Source organism: Leopardus geoffroyi, chromosome D1, assembly GCF_018350155.1.
Source record: "Leopardus geoffroyi isolate Oge1 chromosome D1, O.geoffroyi_Oge1_pat1.0, whole genome shotgun sequence".
In the NCBI taxonomy this organism is placed as follows: domain Eukaryota; kingdom Metazoa; phylum Chordata; class Mammalia; order Carnivora; family Felidae; genus Leopardus; species Leopardus geoffroyi.
The window spans coordinates 99,402,832-99,422,988 of NC_059329.1; the positions used below are offsets into that span (position 1 = coordinate 99,402,832).

Here is a 20,157-nt window from a genome sequence, read left to right on the forward strand (position 1 = left end):
CCTGGGTGGCTCAGTCGGTTAAGCGTCTGACTTCGTCTCGGGTCAAGATCTCGCGGTTTGTGAGTTCGAACCCCACGTCGGGCTCTGTGCTGACAGCTCAGAGCCAGGAGACTGTTTCGGATTCTGTGTCTCCCCCTCTCCCTCTGCCCCTCCCCTGCTCACGCTGTCTCTCTTTCAATAATAAATAAACGTTAAAAAAAAATTTTTTTTTAATTTTTTTTTTTCAACGTTTATTTATTTTTGGGACAGAGAGAGACAGAGCATGAACGGGGGAGGGGCAGAGAGAGAGGGAGACACAGAATCGGAAATAGGCTCCAGGCTCTGAGCCATCAGCCCAGAGCCCGACGCGGGGCTCGAACTCACGGACCGCGAGATCGTGACCTGGCTGAAGTCGGACGCTTAACCGACTGCGCCACCCAGGCGCCCCAAAAAAAAATTTTTTTTAAAAGAACTCCCAAGGTTGCTCTCAGGAGATGGTAGAGGTAGGCACTTGAATAGTTTGAGGTAAAAGAATAAAAATACAAGGTTTCTCAAATTGGCTTTCATAATGGTTTTAATTATAAATTGAATGTATTGAGTAAAAGATCACATAAATTGAGTCGCTCTTCATTTTTTCTGACTCAGATGAAACTGTTCCCTATTGAGTAGGTTAAGTCAGGGTCACGGAAACCAAGTACTACACTCTTCCTTGCCAGGCTGGCATACTTGAAGCCACAAAGGATGCCCACTTCCAGATTTCCACTGGACGGTGCCTGGCGTTGCTTTCCGTAGGGCAGGTGCCAGAAGAAACTGGCACAACAATTTAAAGCAATTTAAAGCCCACTCTGGGTATCTTCATCCAGCCTTCATTGCATTCTTGCCTGCCTCCAGTTCCCAAAGAGACCACATTCCTCTCCACAGCTCCGAGGCCCTGCAGTTCTTTTTGTTAGGAGAGCCATGGAGGGTGGGTAAATGTGTCTTAGCTCTGACCTGCCCAATTGTGAGACAATGTGACCAAGAAAACTTGTCCTTTTAGCCTGGCAGACACAGGGCACTTGCCTCCTGAGAGGCCCTTTGCTCCTCAGAAGTTATCCTTTGTCTTGTTGGGGCAAGATCAGTGCCTAGTGTCAAGAGAGGGAGATTAAAGATTAAAGAACCTCCACCAGGAAAGGGAATAGTTTTGCCTGAATCTCTTAATTTGTCTTCTCCCCCATGCAAGTGCATTCATGTTGCTGGGCTCCCTGGCTCACTCCCCACCAGTTTGTAGTCATTATTCTCATGACTTTGTGGTCTCATTGATATTAGCATGGGTTTCAACTGCTGTAGGTGATGCTTCTACGCTCCATTACTTTTTCTCGTACCTTGCTAATGACTCTTCTGTTGGTTTCAGCCTTTAGCCAAGCCCACCCCATCCACACCCCATCCTTTCCGTCTTTTATTGATGCTGTGTTGACTTTGTGTGTCTCTGTTAGTTTAGTTTTCTGAGCACCTGCAAAGAATTAACCATCTCTACTTGCTGCTGGGGATCACCTTTGATCTGATTTCGGTGCTTTGGGAAATGTTGAAGGACCCTATAACCCCACCAAAGTACATAAAAGGTGGTATAGTCCCTGTAGCCTGACCTTCCAGACTAGCTCTGTTTAGGGACCAGAAGATACATATTTTTAATTAATTTATTCATGTTTTAATTTACATCCAAGTTACTTAGCATATAGTGCAACAGTGATTTCAGGAGTAGATTTCTTAATGCCCCTTACCCATTTAGCCCATCTCCCCCCCCCCCACAACCCCTCCAGCAACCCTCTGTTTGTTCTCCATATTTGAGTCTCTTATGTTTTGTCCCCCTCCCTCTTTTTATATTATTTTTGCTTCCCTTCCCTTATGTTCATTTGTTCTGTAGCTTAAAGTCCTCATATGAGTGAAGTCGTATGAAATTTGTCTTTCTCTGACTAATTTCACTTAGCATAATACCCTCTAGTTCTGTCCATGTAGTTGCAAATGGCAAGATTTCATTCTTTTTTGATTGCCAAGTAATACTCCATTGTCTGTATATACCACATCTTCTTTATCCATTCATCCATCGATGGACATTTGGGCTCTTTCCGTACTTTGACTATTGTCAACAGTGCTGCTATAAACATTGGGGTGCATGTGCCTCTTCGAAACAGCACACCTGTATCCCTTGGATAAATACCTAGTAGTGCAGTTGCTGGGTTGTGGGGTAGTTCTATTTTTCATTTTTTGAGGAACCTCCGTACTGTTTTCCAGAGAGGCTGCACCAGTTTGTATTCCCACCAGCAGTGCAAAAGAGATCCTCTTTCTCTGCATCCTCACCAACATCTGTTGTTGCCTGAGTTGTTAATGTGTGCCATTCTGACTGGTGTGAGGTGGTATCTCACTGTGGTTTTGATTTGTATTTCCCTGATGATGAGTGCTGTTGAGCATTTTTTCATGTGTCTGTCAGCCATCTGGATGTCTTCTTTGGAAGAGTGTCTATTCATGTCTTTTGCCCATTTCTTCACTGGATTCTTTGTTTCTTGGGTGTTGAGTTTGGTAAGTTCTTTATAGATTTTGGATACTAACCCTTTATCTGATATGTCGTTTACAAATATCTTCTCCCATTCCGTTGGTTGCCTTTTAGTTTTGCTGATTGTTTCCTTCGCTGTGCAGAAGCTTTTTATCTTGATGAGGTCCCAATAGTTCATTTTTGCTTTTGTTTCCCTTGCTTCCGGAGACGTGTTGAGTAAGAAGTCGCTACGTCCAAGGTCAAAGAGGTTTTTGCCTGTTTTCTCCTCTAGAATTTTGATGGCTTCCTGTCTTATGTTTCATTCATTTTGAGTTTATTTTTGTGTATGGTGTAAGAAAGTGGGACCAGAAGATATTAATGTAAATACAGATGTGGATACCATCCATTAAATGTTTACTATGTGCTGTATACTGTTCCAAACATTTAACATGACTGTTTTGTTTAATCCTTACTTGCAGGCCTGAAAGGCCAATACATGAACTGGCCCCAGGTATTTCTCTAACCTCATGTCTTATTCCTTTCTCTCTCATGCTGTTGGCTCCAGCTACACTGGCTTCTGTGCTGTTCCTTTTACCCAGTAGACATGCACCCAGTGGCTGTTTCTTCTGCTTGGAATGTTCTTCCCTTCGATGTCCACCTAGATTACTTCCTAATCTCCTCCAAATCTTTGTCTAGGTGTTACCTTCTCCATGAAACCTACGTAGTCTACTCTCTATAAAATCGAAGGGGCACCCTGGCTGCCTAAGTCAATAGAGCATATGACTTTTGATCTTGAGGTCGTGAGTTCAGGCCCCACGTTGAATGTAAAGATTGTTAAAAAAAAAAAAAAGAAAGAAAGAAAAAAAAGAAAACTGGGATAAAATTGTACCACCACTGCCATGTCACACTCCCTATTTGAACAGCTCTATTCTGTTTTTTCCATTATAGGTATTACTAACTTACCATCTAGTTTACTTGTCTGTTGTATTTATCACTTAATATCTGTCTTCATGAGGTAGGCTTCATGAGGGCAAGGAGCTTATCTGTTTGTTCCCTAATGTATCCCAAGCACCTGAAAAACAATATCTGGCACACAGTAGACGCTCTGTAATTCCTGGTGAATGAATGAACTTCGTCCCTTCAAAAACCCTGTGAGATAGGTGTAAATTTTTTAAATTTTATTTCTATTTTTTTATTTTATAGAGAAAGAGAAAGAGCCAGTGGGGAAGAGGGGCAGAGGGAGAGAGAGAGAATCTCAAGCAGGCTTCACACTCAGTGCAGAGCCCAACACAGGGCTCGATCCCACAACTCTGGGATGATGACCTGAGCCAAAATCAAGAGTCAGACACTCACCCGACTGAGTCATTTTAAAGATGATGGAATTGGAGCTCAAAGAATTGAAATAACTAACTTGCCCCAGATCATTCAGCTAGGAAGTAGCAGAGCTGGGAATGACTAACTCTGAAGAATTTACTTTCAAGTTAGGTCAATAGTTCTCCAACTTTAAGAGTCACTGGGGCTATTTGTTTAAGTGCACATTTGCAGGCCTTGGCCATGAGAATTCTGATTCTAATTCTGATTCTGATTCTGATTCTGATTCTGATTCTGAAGGCCTGGGATACAGATGATCCATGAATCATAATTGGGGAAACATTGGGATATACTCCATTTCCTTCAACGTTTGGAATCTACATAGGGAAGCATAAAGATAAAATCTGTTGAACATTTTCGGAGTGCCCCTAGGTACCAGTCCCTGAGACATAGAAAAGCAAGTAAGATGAAGTCCTTACTCTCAAGACTCAGTGTGTTGGTGATGATGATACAGACACATTTATCATAATTAGACCATTGATAAATCATAGAGTGCTTTAAAGCACATGCTTTGGATTCAGGCAAACCCATGGTTCAAAGCCTGAACATGCTACCACCACTAGTCATATAACTGGGTAAGTGACCTAACCTCCCAGTGTCTGCAAGTAAATGAGAACAACAGTATTTACCCAATAGGACTGTTAGGCAGACTTAAATGAGATAAAGGGCTTACAGCACTCAGGAAGGTAGCTTAAAAACACATAACCAACACCAGGAGGCAGTTTATAGTGTATAAGAAATGATAAATAAATGGTTTAGAGACAGTAAATATAGAAAAACTCAGGGAAGTTTTCCAGTTTTACAGCCTACTGTTTTACAATTAGAGTTTGGGTACCAATTTTTTGTTGTAGTTTTTAATATAATTTATATCAAAATCTTTTCAAAATATATTTAAATATATATATATATATAACACCCTTCCCTGCACTACTCTTTTTTAAATTTTTTTATTTTAAAGAGAGACTGAAGGAGAGAGAGCATGCCCACAAGCCGGGGAGAGGGGCAGAAGGAGAGAGACAGAATCCCAAGCAGGATGGAACCAAGCAGGCTCTATGCTCAGCACAAAGCCAAACACAGGGCCCAATCCCATGACCCTGGGATCATGACCTGAGCCGAAATCAAGAGTCAGATGCTCAGCCGACTGAGCCAACGCAGGCACTCCTACCCTTCCCTGCATTCTTAAATATAATTTATCTTAGCATCTAAGTTTCATCTTTACAAACATAAATTATTTTATTATGCTGGAAAACATCATTGCCTTCAAGAGTTTGTTGAAGCGTACCCTAAATACATCCAGATTGCATTTTAAATATTTTTTTCCTGCTTCTGTGTTCCTATCAGTGCTGTTAATGCCTGATTTCTCACTGCTGATCTTGCACCTGCCTTTTATAGTTCCTTTTCCTCTCTCAGTTTACTGTGTCTGGTCAGCATTGAGCTTAGAAAATAGACAGCCCAGTGCATTAAAACTGAGTCTGATCAGAGCTTACCTCAGAGGCCTGTGAGTTAACCACATAAGCTTTAATGTGTGAACCTTGTGACATCTGTTTTGCCTACTTAGAGACTTACTGGCATTTAGATATTTGAGATTGCCTATTAGTTAAGTTTTAAATACGTTAGGTATTACCATGCAGGCTACAGACACCTGGAGAAACCATTTTCATTGTTCTCAGCATTGGAAGTTCGTCCATTCTGTGTCCCCACAACTTCAAAGAGCTTAGGGAATCATAGGATCATAGATCTGGCCGTTTTGCTCTCAAGTAGACAACTGATGGTTATCTCCATCTTACAGAAGAAGAAACTGAGGCCTTAAGAGTAAGTAGCTTGCTCTGATGCGGTAGTCCAGCAGAGCCAACGCAGGATTCTGAGTCTCCTGAGACTTCCTTCTGCTCAGCCACACTGTCCCCAGGAGGAAACAGAGAATCACCTTGGGCTATGGAAAGGAAGGAAAACCATTTATAAATATCACTAAAAATCAGAAAAACGGGGCGCCTGGGTGACTAGGTCACTTAAGTGTCTGACTTTGGCTCAGGTCATGATCTCATGGTTCGCGAGTTCGAGCCCCACATCAGGCTCTCTGCTGTCAGTGCAGAGCCCGCTTTGGATCCTCTGTTCCTCTCTCTGCCCCTCCCCTGCTCATGCACGTGCACACATACACACACGCACACACACACATACTCTCTCTCTCAAAAATAAACATTTTTTTTAAAGTCAGAAAAATGAAATCTTGTTAGTATTGTAACAAATCAGTTTTAGCCTTGACTTTGATAAGTGTTTTTCCTCCCACCCCATCCTCATTTGAAGGGATGTATAACCTGACTGTGCCCCCCCCATAAGCCTGGACTGTGAGCACATACAAAGAAGGACCAAGGGCATTATAAAATCCATAAGCATATAAAGTATTATAAAATATGATGATCAGCTCTGCACCCTCTTTTCATTGTAGACAAAACAAGGTGATTTTGAGGGGGAACATAGAGCCACTGAGAATGGGGACATGGAAATCTATTTCTTTTTTTTTAAATAAATTTATTGGGGCACCTGGGTGGCTCAGTTGGTTGGGCGACTGACTTCGGCTCGGGTCATGATCTCACGGTTTGTGAGTTCGAGCCCCATGTCGGGCTCTGTGGTGACAACTCAGAGCCTGGAGCCTGCTTCAGATTCTGTGTCTCCCCCTCTCTCTGCCCCTCCCCTGCTCACGCTCTGTGTCTCTCTGTCTCTCAGTAATAAATAAACGTTAAAAATTAAAAAAAAATAGATTAAAATAAAATAAAATAAATTATTTATTTGTAATCTCTACACCCAATGCGGGGCTTGAACTCACAACCCTGAGATCAAGAGTTGCATGCTGTTCTGACTGAGCCAGCCAGGTGGCCCCTAGAAATTGACTTTTGAAGGAAGGTGCCAAGTTGACCATTTCTGTAGGTGGCTTCCTTCCTTCTTTCCTTCCTTCCTACTTTTTCTTCCATCCTTCCTTCCTTCCTTCCTTCCTTCCTTCCTTCCTTCCTTCCTTCCGCTATTCTATTGAGGTATAATTTTCATGCTGTAAATCTAGGTGACTATTTATTCTTCCCATTGTAAGAAAACACAAAGCATAATCCCCAAATGCAGAGTTGACTACCACTATTAACACTTTGGTATATTCCATTCTTTTTCCTATGCAAATTTATTTCCTTTTGTTTTCTTTGAAATCAAAGATGGAATCATACTGTACACAGCGATTTCTATTTTGCTCTTTCTTCTTAGCGTAATGAGGTTACCTAAGTTTGTGTATTTTCGTTTGAAACTCATTTAGTCATATGAATTAAATCTTTATTGTAAATTCTTCTTGAGAGAAATTCTGCATCTGTGGTTGAAAACTCAAGTGCCTGCAAAACCAGACAGGTAATGTAAGGAGCACAGGTGTCATTCAGTGAACGGCAATGGGGGCCATGGCTGACTTACAAGGATAGTCTCCGCCTCAGCCCCAGCTGATTGATTGTCCAGGAGTGATGGTCCGAGACTTCAGGGCCTCTGATTTTTTTAGAAAAGACATATCTGGAATCTAGATTGTATTGCAGGAAATGTCTTGACTTTTCTAATGTTTCAGCCCCAAATTAAAAAAAAAAAAAATAAGTTCAAGCCAAACAAAACCTGTCTGCCAGCCATTTCTGTCTTAGGCGGTGAATGTGAAGAGCTTCATAAGTAGTAGCTCACTTAATTATCCCAGCAGTGCTGTTCCTTTAACAGTTATTGAGAACCAACACTGAATGAAGGGGGCAAAGTCTCTGATTTCTTGGAACTTACATTCTAGGAGGGAAACAAGTAATATGGTTGAAGAATATATAGTAGATCATACAACAATAAGTTCTTTGGAGAAAAACTAAGCAGGAAGTAGGGGGAGCATTGCGGTTTTAAATACCATGGCCAGGGGTGGCCTTATTGTATAATGACATTTGAAAAGAGACCTGAAGGAGGAAAGAGCTATGTAGAGATCTGGGGGGAGAGGGGAGAGCAGATACAAAAGCCTGAGACAAGAACATGCTTGACGTATTCCAGAACTACAAAGCCATTGGGGCTAGAATGGTCTGAGCAAGGAATGAGTAGAAGGAGATGCAGTTAGAGCAATAGCAGGGGCCCCCATCGTGTAGAGTCTAAGAAAGAAGACGTATAATCCAATTCTATAGATGGGAAAACTGAAGCTTAAAGAATTTTGCCCATGCCCCATAACTAGGAAGTAACAGAGGCATCTTGAACCCAAGACCATCTTAATTCCAAATCTCATGTTCTTAGCTACTACGTGTGCCACACTAGAATGAAGCAATGTGGATTGCGTAACATTCCCACCCTTCTAGCAAGTTCCATGCTACCTGCATCCAAATCATGTCCTACCTGTTCTTTGTGCTCCTGCCTCAATCGCAGAGAATTACAGTGAAAGAATCCTAGAATCTTAGACCCAAATACAACGCTGAGGATTACTGAGACAAGAAGTTTGCACTTTTCTTTTTTATAATTCTGAATGCTCATGCTTTTTTTTTTTTTTTTTAAGACTCTTTGATGTCTTCCTGGTGCTTATACTTTTGTTTTCTTAATTTTTCAAGTGGGTTATATACATGGAGGTGACAAAAATGCAAAAGCTCAAAAGGGTGTGCAATCTTACGTACTTTAAAGTAGATTTAACTTCATCTAATCCACCCTGATCATTTAGACATGAGGCATGACAGAAGAGGAAACTGAGACAGAAAGAGCTGGTGTCTGATTGAAGGCCACCCATCAATGAGGAAACCAGGTACCTTGTCCAAACCCCAGTGAGTAAGATCAGACTTTGTTTTTTAGAATACTGGTGCATGAAAGAAATTGGGTGGGTTCATCCTTTGATGCCACTGGGATATTTTTCATCTTTTTTCCTTTCTTTTTGTACGCCTGCCAGGCCCACTGAAAGATAAGGATCAGGGACCAGAAAGCCTAACCATTGTGTCATTTCCCAGGACGCAGAGCCACTATCATTTGGTTCACATTTTTATTAAAATAAGATGAGTGATTCACTCACATTACAGGCAAAGAATCTTTTAACAGGAAAACCATACTTTGAAAAACAAAGTCGATGGCTTTAAGGAACAGTAACTGCTAATGTCAATTTCCTTTCCCATCCCATTTCCAGTCCCAAAAAAAGTCAACCACTCTTCTGTCTCTAGCCGCCTCTTTCTCTAACCCACACATATACATATAATTATAGATAGGGTACATTATATATGCCCACAAAAGACAGAAAGCAGCAGGAAAGACAAAGGTGGATTCATCTGAAAAGATGTATGTGTTTATCTATATCCACCCTTCTTTCTGGTTCTTGCTGTTTTTGTTTCTTAAGTCTATTTTTTTAGTTGATGGGTAGCCATAAATCCGTCATCATTGGTGGAAGTTAGTAGATTCTGACAAGAGAACAGGCTGTGGTCTTTATAAATACGCCTACGTGCTGGCAACGATCTTCCTCTACTCACACAATCATCGAGAACCGGGGACTTAGATTGTTTTCTTATTTTTAGTCTGTCTCGGTTCAGATCACTCTTAGTGAGTAATTCTGTTAGCCACTGCTTCTTTTTATGTTTATTTAGAAGAAAAGGAAAATGCATTTTAAGCAAATCAAATGCATAATCTGTTCCACTTCCTATTTATTCTATGGCTACTTTGGACAGTGGAAAGCCCAGAGAAATACTTCTGTTGGTTTTTGTTTTCTGTGGCTTGCTTTCTCAGACAAGCCATCAGTTTTGCTGATCGCTTTTTTGAAATTCCATCCCAGGGGCACCTGGCTGGCTCAGTCAGCAGAGCATGTGACTCTGGATCTCAGGATTGTGAGTTCACGCCCCGAGTTGGGCATAGAGATTACCTAAAAAAAAAATTTTTTTAGTAAATAACAAATAATAATAATAAAATCCCATCCCAACTGTCAGCCTGATTTTAAATTGGAAAGGAAAAAGGTAGTTGGAAGTAATTTTTGTGTGTACATTAAATATACTTTGCTAATCTATGTTTAGTCCTATTCAAATTGCAGATACGGGCCTATAATGGCTTAAAATGTTTATTATTTTTGTTGTTCCTTCTCTGTTTTCTTATAGAGATTGACAGCAGTCTCCTAAATTAGAAAGGGTCTGTCAGTTTGTTTTAGGGGCAGCAAGGAAGCGGGGAGCCAGGTAGACCACATCTGACCCTGGAGCCAGTCTAGGAGAAGGAGGATAGGAAGAGATGAGCTAGCTGGTAGCAGTTTTAAGTATTAACGGTAATAATAACAATAACAGCAGTTGCAGCTAACATTTACTGCCCTCTCATTATGGAATCCACTATGCCAGGTGTTTTTCATCCCTGGAAGAAATAAAAGCGGGCTGAAGTCCCAGGAACCATATAGCAAGAAAGAAAGGACATCATAAGGATCATACGGAACGGGCCTGTGTAGTGAGTGGAGAGAGGCCCTGACCTGGAAAGAGAAGGCTTGATTAGATTGTGGCTCTACCATTTACTTGGTACTTTTTGTCCCTTACTGATGTTCATTTTCCTGGTTCATAAAAATGGGAATAATACTGTTTTCCTCTCCCCGCCTGTCAAGGTTCTTATGGGGATCAAAAGTGATCATGCGTATGAAAATGGTTTGCATGATTATACAGTCTGTCTATAAATATGACTCATCAGTACTTTCACTAGTGAGATGATAGAGGATTGGCAGGGTACTGACTCTCAAGGAAAGTGGTGTGCACCTGCCTTGGGGCAGGAAGTCTGTTCTTCTCTCATCAATAAGAACAAAGGCAAGATAAAATAATCATGAGATAAGGAATAAGATTGTTTTAGCCACCCACTGGCTTGAGCTTGAACTTGGATGAATTGTGCCTTTTGTTATGCAGGTGCCATCCCACCTGTGTGCCTCAAAAGCCGTGGTAACAAGAGCAGGTACTGTTTATTGAATACTTACCCTGGGCCGTATACTAGCACTTTAAATTTACTATCTCTTTTATTTTTTTAATTTTTGTTTATTTATTTGCATACGGTTGACACACAACGTGACCTTAGTTTCAGAGTTTCAGGAGTACGGCGTAGTGACTCAACGTCTGTATACGTTATGTTCTGTTCAGTAGCTACCAATCTCTCTCTTTTTTAAATCATCTATTCCAGGGGTGCCTGGGTGGTGCAGCCGGTTAAGCGTCCGACTTCAGCTCAGGTCATGATGTTGCAGTCTGTGGGTTTGAGCCCCACGTCGGGCTCTGTGCTGACAGCTCAGAGCCTGGAGCCTGCTTCAGATTCTGTGTCTCCCTCTCTCTGCTCCTCCCCTGCTCGCACTCTGTCTTTCTCAAAAATAAACATTAAAAAAAATTTTTTTAACCATCTGTTTTAATCCTCTCAAAGACTCTCCTGATTAGGAACAGTATTGCTCATACTGTTAGTATCATTAGTATTAGTATTAATATTCACTCTCATTTCTAAGTGGCTTGCTCAGTGTCAACATGTCTAGTTAGCCAAAGAACCAGGACTTGGACCCTGGTTGGCCGATCCAGGAGGCTGCACTAGGTAAGCAGGCATAAGACCCACTTAGGGGTTAGAGCCAGGGCTTTTCAAACCATCCTCAGTAGAGCCCTAGAATTTTAAAGCAATGCCTCGAGCCTTCTCTCCCAGCCACTTCATTCCTCACACCTCTAGACTAGGTGAGGGCTACTGAGGAGAAAGTCGAGTAAGAAAGGCGTTGCTTTTATCTGTTATACATTGAGGTTCCTTATAAGATTTCCACTGAAAAAAAAGTATATCTGTTTAAAAATTTTTTTCAACCTTCACGTACCACATCTTTCTCATTTAAAGGCGACAAAATGGAGGCCCAGAAGAGTTGTGCCCGGAATAATGTGGTTAGTTCTTTGCAGAACTCAGGCTGAGTTCTCTTGTCTATATTACAACCTGCCTCTGGGAGAACAGACCTTTCCTTCCTCCAGAACAACATGAAAACCTTCATTCTGGTTATAAAAACCCATGTGAGGAAGTGTAAAATACGCCTCTTTTTCAAAGATTGAGTGACGTTTTCCAGATAGACCACCACTGAGAGGGCAGGACGTTTCCTCTCACCTCCAGTTACCATGAGGGGGGCCTCAAGTTCTGTCTCCACCTTAGCTCTTATGCCTGTTTAACCATTTCTGCCCAGTTAAGAGCAGGTTTGGGCCACAGGAGTTTGAGACAGCACTTGCTTCTTCCTGGATAAGAATTACACCTTGGCTCTAAAGTCTTTGTGTCAAAGAGCACTTCCTATCACCCTATTTCCAACAAAAGCATAAAGTACCAATACCTGACGGTGCCCGGGTGGCTCAGTCAGTTAAGTAGCCGACTTCAGCTCAGGTCATGATCTCATGGTCTGTGAGTTGGAGCTCCACATCAGAATCTGTGCTGACAGCTCAGAGCCTGGAGCCCGCTTCAGATTCTGTGTCTCCCTCTCTCTGCCCCTCCCCCACTTGCTCTCTCTCTCTCTCTCTCTCTCTCTCTCTCTCTCTCTTTCAAAAATAAATAAACATTTAAAAAAAGTAGCAACACCTGGTAGAGCTGGACCTTGGTCTCTGAATTAAAATGTGAATGGGTGGGGGCGTGTGGATGGCTCAGTCAGGTCAGTTAAGCGTCCGACTCTTGAAAAGCATCTGACTCTTGATTTCACTCAGGTCATGATCTCACGGTTCAAGAGATCTAGCCCCTTGTCAGGCTCTGCACTGGCAGCATGGAGCCTGCTTGGGATTCTCTCCCTCCTCTCTTTCTGTCCCTTTCCCCACTCACTCTCTCTCTCCCTCAAAATAAATAAATACACATTGTTTTTTAAATGTGAATGGGTGCAGATACTAAGCTTGAAATAACTTGATAAGCTGCCGGGCCCTCTAAGAACTTATGGTGCCAAGATCCTTCTCCACATTTTGGTGTCCAAAGCTGCCTCCCAAAGCTCAATTTATTGAGCTTCCTCAATAAATTGTCAGGAGACTGTACTCATGCCAGAATAGCTGGCCCTGTTGCTACTGGACAGAGGCTTTCTTGTCTTCTGGCGCTGGTGCCTCCTTCCATAACACCATAGGGTTGCCCGTCCTGGGCATTGCAACCTGCTGTGTTTCGTGTCATCAAAGCTGTCTAAGACAGTGTCCTCCCCCAGAACCAAGCTTTGCCTTGGTCCTTGAACTCCCAACAGCCCCATCATGATGGACAGAAAAGATGCTCTAACATGGTATGTGGGATTCTTGTCATGTCAGACCAGGCCTCTGGTTCAGTGCCACTGTGGGAGCTAGGGATGGCCATGGGTAGCCTAAATACCGGGCCAGATTGCCATGATGTGCCATACACGATGCCTGCAGATTTTCAGACGCTGATTAGAAATGCTCATATTTCTTTAAATCTTTGGTTAATATAAACAATTCCGGGGGGTTTCTTTTGTTCATTCTAAAAATTGCCATGCAATTGTTACCATGTCTGATTTAATACTTTGCCTAGAATGCATATACTGGTCAAACAGAAATAATCATTTGATGTTGGGCTCAGTCATAATGAAGGAAAGAAAGAGAGGGAGTCTGGCTTTCAGCCCTGGTTTAAATACACTGAACATGCTCTGGGGAATAATGAGCTCGCAAAGGATGGTGTTAATAATGGCCCAACTACTTTACCCCACAGGTGTCAGTGGAAGCCAGTGCTTCTCATTGCTTTTGTGAAATCATTTCCTTTTCAGTGAACTAATTATGATTTCCCTCCATTTATAATATAAAACAACAGTGCTCTCAAAAGGGATAAAATTTAGGAACACAGCCTGCTCTCCTTCTGGGGTTTGCTTGACAGGAACATAGCTCTAGGATGTCAGCAATCTTCCTGTGACTTGTGGGACTACATGCTACGTGGGGAGTGAAGCTGTCAGATGTCTTGCCTCCTTCCTCTTCTCTCCTCCCTGCTCTCCTTCCCTCCCATCCCTCTCCTTGCAGAGTAGTATTTACTCAGCTGCAGACTGGTACCAAAGCCTCAGTGCGCTGGGGGTTAGGAAGGGGCGGTGTGGTCATGCCCCAAACTATCCATGTCCTTCCGAGCATCTCTTGGCAGAGCAGGCTGGCTGAGGGTGAGTGTCATTTAGAATGAGCATCCACAAGCCCTGCAGAACAGAACATAAAAACAATTGCAACTGAAAATTGGAGAGTCCATTCATGGGCTGTGGTGTTCTCTGGCCTCTGTGGCCTCCTATGGAGGTTATGCAGCCAACCAACTAGAGGTTGTCCAGTCCACTGGGATTCCCCAATGCTTGGTAACATTTCATTATCTCTAGCTCTGGTCCTAGCACTAGCTCACCCAGCCATCAACATTTGTAGGCAGTCACAGAAACAAATCCAGACTAAAGCCCATTTCATCCCCCATCCTTTTGGTGCTAAAAATGCTTGATTTGGGCTTTCTCCGAGTGAGGGACAAAGATATGGCGCTAGTTGCTTCTGTCTGGCACTCCTCCACTGGTCTCCTTTATTTTCTTTTTTAATGTTTATTTTTGAGAGAGAGAGAGAGAGAGCACAAGCAGGGTGGGGCAGAGAGAGAGAGGGAGACACAGAATCCAAAGCACACTCCAAGCTCTGAGCTGTCAGCACAGAGCCCGACATGGGTCTGGAACCCACACACTGTGAGATCATGACCTGAGCCAAAGTCAGGACACTTAACCGACTGAGTCACCCAGGCGCCCTCCACTGGTCTCCTTGAATGACACCACTCTGACCCTGGAAAAGGCACCATTTCCCAGGAAGAGCAAAAGCATCTGAGTCTACAACCACACCACCGCAGTTCTTCCTGAGCAAATGTGTGGGCACACAGGGTGGTCTTGGAGGAGGATGTAGAGATGACTAAGCTGCCCCCACAGAGCTTCCGAAACAGGAATTTCCACAGCAAGAAGGCAGACCAGATGTAGAAAAGACAAGAGGAGACCTTCATCCTTCTTTTCCAAGAAAGAAAGAGGTGAGAACAAGTTAGTCCTTGATTATTGGGCATCAGCAATTTCTGATTAGACTAATTTTCTTATTCAAAATAACCTCACCTGTCACCCTCTGGGATTAGAGTAGAGATAACCAACGAAAGACTATTCTAAACCAGGGGCTGGTTATCTTGGAAAATACAGTATTCCTGCTAGAGTTGTAACAGTGATCAAGTGAATTATTATGAAGTAAACCTTAGGTTTCCTCTGGTTTTCATGGTAAAATTGGTGATATAATCCTATGAAAACAAATATCCAAGCTGACTGGATTTAACATTGATAAGAAGGTGCTAGGAGTCAACAAGCACATGGAGTGTAGTCCCCCTGCCAGCACGTATTGTGTTCACTGAGAGTTGTGGTACCTACTGAACAGGACGTTTTCCATTTTCAGCACTTTACAGCTCCAACATCTCCTCGTGGCCCCTTAAATTTGTATATATGCCTCCTGTGCCTGGGGAGTCCCCATCTCGGTAGTTCACCCAGTGACCAGAAATCTGTCCGTCTGAATTTTCCTCTGGTCTCTATGTAATGCATGTTTTTATTCATTCATTCATTCCTTCAATAAATATTTACTGCTCTGTGCCAGGCATTGTGCTAAGGGTTTTAAGTCTAAAGATTCCTTAATTTCAGGACTTCAAGTTTTAATCAGTTAATAACTATAAAATAATCCTACCACTTATTGGGCACTTCGAAAATTTCTCAGAAAAGTGCCTTATATTTAAATTGCCTCATTTGGTTTTTACAACAATCGCACTAGGTAGGTACTGTGGTCATTCACGTTTCTAAGAAGAGGAAACCGAGGTTCAGAGAAGTTGTGCAACTTGTCCAGATCACACTAGAGGTTAAGTAGTGGAGCCAGGCTTTGAAGCAAAGTCGTCTGATTACTACGTCTGGGCTCTCCACTAATACAAGTGCCCTGCCCAGTTTAATGTGGCCCACCTGCAGGGTATCTATATGTTTAACTTCAATAGAAACCTGTCAGTCACCTGGTGTGAACAATCCTACCACCAGAAGTCAAGTCCTCCATAAACCAGCCGGATCTCACCTGCTGGTGAGAACTAGAAGGACCTTTGGAGCTAGACGAGCTTACCTGCGAATCACCGTTCTCCCTCCTCTAAGTTGTTCTGTTTCCTTGAGAAGGTAATCAACCTTTAAAGAAACCCTAGTTTTTTTATTTCTAAAATAATAATAGCAAATAGTAACAGAGCACTTTTGATGAGCCATTGTTCTAAGCCCTTTACATTAACTCACAACAACTGTATGATGGTGCTACTGTCATTATCCTCATGTTATAGGTGGGGAAACTGAGGCACAGAGAGCTTAATGGTCAAGTAATTTGAAATCAGTGGCAAAGCTGGGATTTTGACCCAGGCAGGATAACTCTGAAGTCTATGCTGTGAGCCACGGTGCTACGCTGTGTTGCCTCTGGAGAGAAGAGAACCAAGGATGTAAAAGCCTCTGGTCCAGAGCCGGGCACACGGTCAATGGGACTATTACAATGCTGAGAATAAGAACGTTTAACAGCTCTGACCACCCACAAAAAGAGAAGCACCAATTTGTGGAGAATGTTTTAATGTTGATCTTATACCAGACCCTTCTTGTGCCTTCGCCTTTAATCTTTCAGGACCTGCTGGCTGATGCTTTCCTAGTTGGGGGCGTGGGGTTCCTTTAGAGAAGGCGTCTGTCTGTCCATACGCACCACTTACCTTCCCTGCACCTGCCAGGGCAAAGAGCGGCTGGCAGGTGGGCGGGGATGAGAAATGGCGCCGAGGCCAGGAGCACAGGTGCACCCATCCCCCGCCCTCCCGTGGCCTGTGGCCCAGCACAGGCTGTGCTGCTGGAGCTGCAGGTCTTTCCTGTTGACAGTAATTAAACCTTTCAGACTAAATTTCTTACATGAAAAAAATCCCAAATCACTTGAATTGTCTCCTTGATCCAGTTCACCTGGAGCTATTTAGTTCCCGCAGTTTGTTTGGAGGGAAAAACAAGCTCTTAAGCCTTCACACATTAGGGTTGATAAGATCAAGGTGCTGAAAGTGTTAGTTGGGTAAACGCTAGAGCCAGACTGCCTGTGTCTGAATTCCAGGTCTACCTCTTACGCGTGCGTGATCTGAGTTTTTGTGTCTGTGAAATGGGGGTAACCATAGTGAAGATTAAATGAGACGACATAGGACAAGCCCTTGCAAGAACAGTGCCTGGCCCATAGTAAGTGCTCAATAAATGTTGGCTGTTAATATTATCATTAAGCCCACCCAGCCTTCAGACCCCCATCTTTCCCTCCCAGCCTCAGGTTTTATTCTGGGAAGCCATGTTCCCTTCCTGTCCCCCCAGACTCTGGACCCTTCTTTTATCACTTACCAAATGACAGTCAACCCTTAAACAACATGGGTTTGAACTGCACAGATCCCTTTGTACATGTTTTGTTTTTTCCAGTACAATACTATACATGTATTTTCTCTTCTTTATGTTTTTCTTAATATCATTTTCTTTTCTCTAGTTTACTTTATTATAAGAATATAACATATAAATACATATAACACACAAAATATAAGTTAATTGACTGTGTTATCAGTACAGCTTCTAGTCAACAGTGGGCTATTAGAAGTTAAGTTGTTGAGGAGTCAAAAGTTATACATGGATTTTTGACTGTGCAGGGGGTTGGTGCCCCTAACCCCACATTGTTCAAGGGTCAACTATACTTCACCTCTCTAAGCCTCCTTGTCCTTGGCTGTGAAGTGGGACTGGGAATAATGGAGTCTACTTCATAAGGTTGTTGCGAAGGTGAAGTGAGCTAATTCAAGGCTCAGTGACTATTTAGTCTCGTTACTGTTGTTCCTGAGGCACAAAGTGTTGCCTGAAAAGGCCTTTGAGATCTTGGAGAGCTCTTAGAGGGCCCGAAGTAGGCATTTAGGGTTAGCTAGTGCCTGAGTGTAAGTCTTGGGAGCTAAGAAGACTGCTGGCTTCTTCATCGCTGTAACACTGTGCCTGGAACTGAGGAGGCCCATAGTAATACGAAATGAAGGAATACTGCAAAGAGTATTTAAAAACATGTTTGGCTCAGGCAACCTGACAGAAAATTTCAAGGCAGACCACTCCTAGGTGTTTAAGCTCTTAAACTCAGCAGGAAACACCTTGCTCTTCTCGCCTGTCTTTGCCCCCAGCATTTAAAAACAAAACTAAAATATCCCCCACTGTTTGGTGTTACTATGTTGTAGACATTCTGCTAAGTACTTTATAGACATCCTCTCTTTTAATCTTGACTTCAACCCTGAAAGGTAAGTGTCATCATTCCCATTTTATAGATGAGAAACTGAGATTTAGAGAGATTGAGCAATTTGCCCGCGGTTGCGTAACTGGTAAATTGCAGAGCTAAGGGTTGAACCCTAGCCTGAGAGACAGGAAGGGGCCAGCTCCTATTTGCTCATCAGTGTTCTGATTTTGGAACAAGCGTGACCACTTGCCATTCTCCCAAATACCCACTACTCAACTGAGGAGTATCTCCGAGCAGCAAATGCCTCTCTCTCAAAATATCCAGCCACTACATTAGTAGAAGTAGAACTGCTGTCTTCCACAATGAAGGTGGCAAAAGTTCTCTATTTGCCTAGATTTTCATTCATCTCTTTATCTTCCTCATTTTCCATTTGGGAATGTCAAGTTCTAGAAGTGGTGAACAAGCTGTATTCTGTTATTCTGATGTATTTAGTATTTCCAAGAGCTGTTGTTGCATTAGAGAAATACAAAATGATTTTTGTAAATCATCCTTCTATCTTTGGAAGCAACTATTTGAAGTACATGAGTTAGAATGTCATCAAGAACCTAAAGAGAGCTGAGGGTCAGGAAACCAGGAGGCTGAGATTGATACCCAACCTTGTCTTTCTCGACTCAGTGTGGGAGTTACACAGTCCTCTAGGCTTCCCGTATTCCTTCACTGATTTATCTTCCCAAGGATATCTTGTGGGTAACTTTGGGGGACAAATGTGAATTTCTGTGAAACACTTTGACCCCCTAAGAATGATCAGATACATCCACCAATTAGCCAAGGAAAGCAATGATGATTCAAAGATAGCATTTTCTTTTATAGACGTGTTCGTGCTTCGCTGACATTGCATTTTTTTACAAATTGAAGGTTTGTGGCAATCCTGCATTGTGCAAGTCCATCGGCACCATTTTTCCAATAGCATTTGCTCACTTTGTGTCTCTGTGTCATGTTTTGGTAATTCTCACAATATTTCAAACCTTTTCATTATTGTTGTGGTCATCTGTGATCAGTGATTACAACTTGCTGAAAGCTCAGATGATGGTTAGCATTTTTTAGCAATAAAGTATTTTTAAACTAAGGCATGTACTTTTTTTTAGATATAATGCTATTGCACACTTAATAGATTGCAGCTTAGTGTAACCATTACTTTTACATGCACTGGAAAACCAAAAAATTCATTTGATTCACTTTGTTGGGATGTTTGCTTTATTGCGGTGTTCTGAACCAAACCCACAGTATCTCCAAGGTATGCGTGTATTTACTTCCTTCCAGAAGTCACTCCTCTTTACACAGGGAGTTCTGGAGTGAGAATAATGTGGGAATCCGTTATATTCAATAGCTTTTCTCCCCTTTCTTCACCTTTCCTGCCCCTTACCTTAAAGCTGTAAGACCGTGAGTGGCTATTACACCATCCTTTGATGAGCAAAACCTCCTACCAGGCTGTGCCCGAGGTCAGGCGAATGAGGAGAGGAAAGTGCACACCCCACTGTGGCCAAGACGAAGGCCACAAAAGCCATCTTGATCCTTTGACCTACATTGGCACTGAGCCTGTTGCTTTGGTGACCCTGACTTTGGCAGTGTGGTTAGTTTAACTCTCTGCCCCCACCTTGAATTGAGCTTTGATGAAAAAGTAGTAGGAACCCAGGCCTGTCCCTGGAGATTTGGGGTTTTTATCTTGGAAAAGCATCAACCAAACTAGCAGGGCAGGAGATCTGGATTCCTGTGGTTTGGGCTAACTTGGGTCCAAAGAAACCAAGTGCCTATGATCATCATCTTCATTCCCCAAATGTGGCCATGCCCTCTGGATTCCCTTGTCTCACTCATTCTCCCAGTTAGGATGGCTTCCAGGTTGCCTGCTGTTGCTTTACCATTAGCTTGTTCTTCCATATTTGAAATGCTTTGGTATACAGAGTACTTGCGGATTGCCTGGCTGTTCTAAAATCTTTTGGCTTTGGTACATGTAATAACAAGACAACCTTTACACATCAGTGTATTTCCTCTCCCTTGGGAGCCGCGAGACCTCCCTGAGATTTGCATCTCTGGGTTTGCTGCTGGGCTACAGAGCCTCATCCTGGCTCA

At 42.7% G+C, this 20,157-nt stretch overlaps 1 protein-coding gene across 4 annotated transcripts in view; it reads left to right on the plus strand.

Moving 5' to 3' along the window:
- The window catches only part of CD1H11orf49 (chromosome D1 C11orf49 homolog), a 197,045-nt gene that overhangs the window by 151,069 nt on the left and 25,819 nt on the right, over window positions 1-20,157 (plus strand). The window lies entirely within an intron of this gene.